Source organism: Aegilops tauschii, chromosome 5 (assembly GCF_002575655.3).
Source record: "Aegilops tauschii subsp. strangulata cultivar AL8/78 chromosome 5, Aet v6.0, whole genome shotgun sequence".
Lineage (NCBI taxonomy): Eukaryota > Viridiplantae > Streptophyta > Magnoliopsida > Poales > Poaceae > Aegilops > Aegilops tauschii.
The window spans coordinates 545510953-545517107 of record NC_053039.3 but is presented as its reverse complement, the minus strand read 5'-3'; positions in this window follow the sequence as shown (position 1 = coordinate 545517107).

Here is a 6155-nt window from a genome sequence, read left to right as displayed (position 1 = left end):
GGGTCATGTATGTCTGTCCCTGTAAGTTAGTGCCACCTTGGGTTTACGACTAGTCATGTCGGCTCGGGTTCTTTGTCATATGGATGCTAGCGACACTATCATATACGTCAGCCAAAAGGCGCAAACGGTCCCGGGCCAGGTAAGGTGGCACCCGTGGGAATACCGTGTGTGAGGCCACAAAGTGATATGATGTGTTACATGCTAGGCCGGTGTGACTTAGGATCGGGGTCCTGACAACTTTGGTATCAGAGCCTGACTGCCTGTAGGATTACCAAGCCAAACTGGTCAAAGTTGAGTCTAGAAATTCTTTAGTTATGTAAGGGAATTGATTGTGGAAGGGAACGTAAGGCTCTTTTTACTCCTTTACCTTATGCCCTTCTGATCTGAGTCATCTTATCTTTCCTACGGGGTTAAGGAACTACGCTTTTTCTTCTTTCTATTAGGATCACGTGTTACTAGTCTGTAGACTTATAAGATTGATGGATTCAAGTCTCAGTTCAGTTCCTACTACTTCCGTGTGTTGACAGTGGTCTCGGAACCTTGATATTGTGATGTTGATTGGTTATGCCACCATTTTATAGGATGTCTCAAATATTTTGAGCATTTACAACCGTTATGATGTCCGAGTCATCCCAGGTTTCGAAATAGTCTGATGCGTTTGCAACTCCCTTCTTTCCGTTCCCGATGTTTTCTTGGGGCCAGTTTAACCACACTAATCGGTGAGTTGAGGTACTCTGTTGCCTCGACATATATGTTGGAGCTATTATTATGACCCTAGGTGTCTTAGAGAATCACCTAGTAATCTAGCCATGTTTTGTGTTCCCAGTGTGATGATTCTGGCCATCATTCTCGAAAGCATCCCGTGATGCCACTTAGTTAGTAGGCATTCTATTCCTGGGTTCTTGAACCCGAGATTCACCCTACTTACTTCATGTTGATAGCGTTTGCTAGTTCCTTTAGGATATTAGTAACCTTTGCGATAGTCCTCGAGGTCCGTGGTATTTTCCTCTTCCAAATACCATGAACTACTTATGGCAGAAGTTCCTCGTTGAACCGAAAGATCACAACCAGAGTGCTCTTGATGAGTTCTCGATTCTATGTTGTGACTCTGCCAGTTCTACCTTTCTGCATGGGTTATCTGGAAGAAATACGTTGAACTCGTTCGACATGCTAATCTACGCACCCACAACTCAGAAAATCATATGTTCCTTTGAGTTATTCCTCTTTAGTTGTTTTTTGACCTTCGTCTATCAATTGATAGTCAAGAGTATGCGTGCATTCGTTCATCGATGCCTATTATTCTTGTGGTCCGTCAAGCCATTCTATTCCGAAATGACTAGGAGAAACAAACTCCAGTACCTCGTCCATCTCTGGGATTGGGTCAAAGTAATTGTATTCCGCAGATCAAAATGCCAATCCAGCTTTTGTTCTGTTCTACCTTGGAGTGTTGCCTCTTTATGTCAGAAATGTCATGGGAATTGCACCACCTCCTATGAACTCTTGATATAGTGATACTTCTTGCCATCATTATTCATTCCTCGATTCCCGTGTTATTGTAACCGGAATACCGACAAGTGAATTGTGATGTGTGAAATCAATACTCCTAGCAACCCCGTTGCTTGGTAGTTAAATGGACAATACTCTCATTCTTATCGTGTTGGTCACCGAGTCATCTTCCTAAGATTGATCGTTCTACTAGTCCATTTCCCTGGTGCACTCTTCCATCAATGAGTTAGGATCGTGTCAATCCCTTGCTCATTTGATCATATCATCTTGCCCTGAAGAGCAAGGTTGTTCCGAGCTTAATAACATATCAGTGGTTCATGATTTTCCGAATATCTTCTCGGAAGTGTTACCAAGTTGTCACCTGACCGCTATGTTGAGTTCGTGATCAAGTTGGTTTCTTGTAAACCATCCCTTCTCCAAGAATCTGTGTTGGATACCCCTGAGCTAGTTGGTTAAGCTAAAGAACAACCTGGAGAGTTGGAAGATAAAAGTTTGTCCGACTTAGTTCATTTCTAAGGGACAGCTTCTCTGTGTGTGTGTGTGTTGAAGAAAGATGATATCTTCGTCAATTGGTACTCGTGGTCACTTATTGGATATATTATCTTGTCCAAACTTTGATTTGAGTTTGGGCTGTCCTCAAATCAAATCAGAACCAATGATGTTCGTAACGTTGTCTTACTCGTGGTTGTTTCCTCGAGCATACACCATTATATGCTTTGGGTCTGACAGATGCTATCACCTTGTTCACATAGTTATGGAATCCCTGGTGATTTGTTGTTGAGCCCATCAATAGCATTTTATCTCCTCCATGATTCATGTTGAACATTAAGCCAGTGTTGGAAACTTTTGTAAGCATTACCTTCATGTCCCATTCATGAAGTATTTGTTTGGTGTACGAAGTGACCTCCTCTAGTTCATGTGCATTCGATGCAAGTTGCCGCCGTGAATTCGAGAAGGCTTGTTTTTGCTTCCCCCGGAACCATCCCAACTCACTCATGCATATGTGCGAAGTATTCTATGCTTTGGAGACTTGCAACCTTCATTCTATCACTAGTGCAGAACCGGGCTTTAGCGCCGGTTTGTAAGGGCCTTTAGTGCCGGTTCTACAACCGGCACTAAAGAGTGGAGACTAAAGTGCCACCACGTGGCACGAGCCAGGCACGGGTGCTGGTAGACCATTAGTACCGGTTGGTAACACCAACCGGTACTAAATGTTTGGTGGGGGGGGGGTTGGTTTTATTTTTTATTTTTCCATTAATTTTGTGTCTTCCATTTAATTCTTTTTTGTTTGCTGGTATTTTACGATAGTACATATTGTACACGTTATGCATATATATAAATAGATTTTCTCGTAGAACCGATCATATATATATATACCATTAATTATTCACACATACAGATGTATATATATATACACAATTTCTACTACATGTTGCCTTGGTGCCTTCGGAGCACGATGAAAAGTGGTTCATGGGGGCGGTAGCGGGTAATAGTATTCTCCTTTGGGATCTATGACCTGGTCGAGCAAAAATCCCGCTATTTCCTCTTGAAGTGCTAGTATGCACTCCGTTGGTAGGAGCTGCTCCCGCACCTCTCTGAACTGTTAAGAAGGAGATCAATATGCATGTGTATTAGTTGTGTGACTAGATATCGATAATGGTGTAAAAATTGTGAATAGTGTTCTGACAAACGTACCCAGTCCTGTCTTTGAGATCTGCTCCTTTCGGACACCATCATGCGAATGTTCTCGCAAACGTAGAATGCACACACATCAGTCCCCGGCGCCTGCTTCAGGGCCTTTACGAGAATTGAATTTAATCAGGTAATAATTAATCAAGCATGATAATTAATTAATGGTACTGAAACAGGAATTAAAGAGATGGTAGCTAGCTAGTTAGTACTACTTAATTAATTACTTACCTTGGGTCGATACCAAAACAGCTTTTCTGCCCATTTTCCTGGAGTCACCTTGATGAACTTTGCCCAAGCCCTGCCTGCCGGCAAAGAAAATTAATAAAGGGGTTATTAAATAGTTCATATCAGGAAATGGCGAACTAAATAGGCTGAGATATATATAGTTAATAATGACTGAAATTACCTATTGACTATCCCCTTCAAGATGGTGTTGTCACTTTCTTTTTTAAGTAGTGAGTCCAGTACTTCAACTTTTCCTTCGTCAACTTTAATGTCTAACAAGATCCAGTGGAAACTGCATGCGCACACGTTCGCATGTCTTAATTAAGCGGGCATGTGCATAACACTAATCAACTACCCTAAACCATGTACACTTAATTATTAACATCTAGCTAGCTAGTAAGCAAAAACAGAATTTGTAGTACAAGACAGTGTGACTCATAGGAAGTTGTAAGGAAGTAGTATATCTTCATTGGTATTGAGGCGCTTCAAGAACTCTAGCATGCTTTCCTCTAAACTTGCTCGACAACTTGCAATTTACCATGTGTATTCATTAACGGTATTTGGGTCAATGAACCCAATGCCATAGCGTCCAGATTTTTTCATTTCATACATCTTCATCCTGCATAATACCACAGAAAAGAATATAGTGAGGATAATTACAGGTAATGATTGATCAAAATGATCACTACAGCTAGCTTGAGACTTAAATTACAGAAATAAATCACTTATAGACAATAGGAACTGACGATAGATTTGTCGAGTGCATCTTGATTGAATAATTGAAATAGTTCTGAATACTCAACGGACACAGCTTTCTCATGGAAGTAATGCTCCTCCTTGACAATCACCATGAGGGACTCTCGATTGGAAATCTTGGTAATGTTCATGTACCATTGATGCAATTCATACATTCTCGTTGGGAGGTTCTTGACCTCGTCTGGCTCGACCAAAGGTTGGCCCCGGACATATTTCCGTTTTATTTCCTCCTCTCTAAGCGGAGACATGGGCTCGATATCGAGGAGTTGTCCAACAGTGATCTTGAGCATTTCAGCCTGCATTATATGCTCCTCAGTTATTACCACATTGCCCAGCTGGGGAACTAAACGGTTTGCCCACAATAATATGGGCGCGCGTACTCTCATGTGTTGTTGGCACAACAAGCGGGGGGATCGATTGCGCCGCCTGTTCTCCCAGCTAGGGAACGGTTTTCCCGCATTTTTTGACAGCTGCTTGTTGGCTCGAGCTCGAGCTCGCTTCTTTTTGTAGTCTTGCTCGATGTGCCTTCCTGATTTGGCGCTCATAGTCTGAGTCAACAGGCTTGGGAGCTGGTGGTCTAGCAATACGAATGAAGTGGTCAATCTTTTCCTCAGGCACTTTCTCCCTCGGCGGCGGTGCCGGTTTCGGTCCAAAATGGGCGTCCACTTGGGCCTTCACTATGGCTTCATTTTGCTCCTCGGTCATGTCATAAGGCCTCTGAGGAAGAGGATCGAGGCTTGGACCATATTTATATCGCTTGTCTCCGCCTGTACCTCCTGTACTACCTCGAATCGTACCGCTACGCACCATAGATGCGGCGTGTCTCTTCTGCGATTGCTGAGGCGGCGGAGATGGCTAACGTGGCTGAGTTGGAGTAGGAGTCTGCTCACGCATTGGTTGACTTGGAGGAGCGGAAGTCTGCTGACACAGTGGCGGACTTCGAGGAGGAGTCGGCTCACGCGTTCGTGGACTTGGAGGAGCGGGAGTCTGCTGACACGGTGGCGGACTTCGAGGAGGAGTCGGCTCACATGTTCGTGGACTTGGAGGAGCGGGAGTCTGTTGACTCGATGGCGGACTTCGAGGAGGAGTTGGCAGACGCGGTGTTGGTGGCCTTCGAAAGATGATGCAATCCTTTCTCCATAGGATGATACGATGTATGGCCTCTCCCAGTGTGTGCTCGTCGTCACCTCCAGGAATATCAAGCTCTAGCCCCGAATATTGGTCCACCACCTCATCAACCAAGACACGAGCATAGCCTGCTGGAATCAAGGTGCAATGGAAGGTTGATTCGGGGGTATTTGTAAAAGCAACGGCGTCCGCCACCTTCATGGATATGTTCTTCATTTTGAAGTGTAGCTCACAGTTATTGTTCTCTATGATGTCATCCACAGGGTATGTATCTAGCAGTGTGTCGCCCGGGGTGGAACCAACGCTGCTTCTCGGCATGGATGGGACGGTGCTATCCAATGCTGGACGATCATCCGCTTGCTGCTGCCGCTGCTGAGACCCCCTTTCCTGGCTAAGTGAGTCGATCTACTTCTGCTGCTGCTGGAATTTCAGTGCCAAGTCCGCGTGCCTTGCTTCTAGGCCTTGAAGGCGTTCTGCGTCCAGCTTCCTCTGCTCCTCCTCCATCTTCTTTCTTGCGTCGTTCCATTCCGAAAAGCCCTCATACCAGGGAATAACGCCCTTGCCTCGTGTTCTTCCCGGGTGTTCAGGATTTCCCAGGGCGCGCGTAAGCTCGTCATTCTCTCTGTTGGGCGTGAACACCCCCTTTCGAGCATCTTCTATTGCGTCAAGTATCTTTTGTTCGGCTCCTTTTAGACTTGCCTTCTTCGAAACCAGGCCTGTCTTCGGGTCCAACGCCCCCCATGCGCATAGAACCAAGTTCTGCACCTGGGGGGCCAGCTCCTAGTAACCGGAGTGACCCCTGCATCCTCCATCTCTTGCTCAGACTTATCCCACTTAAGCATTGCCAT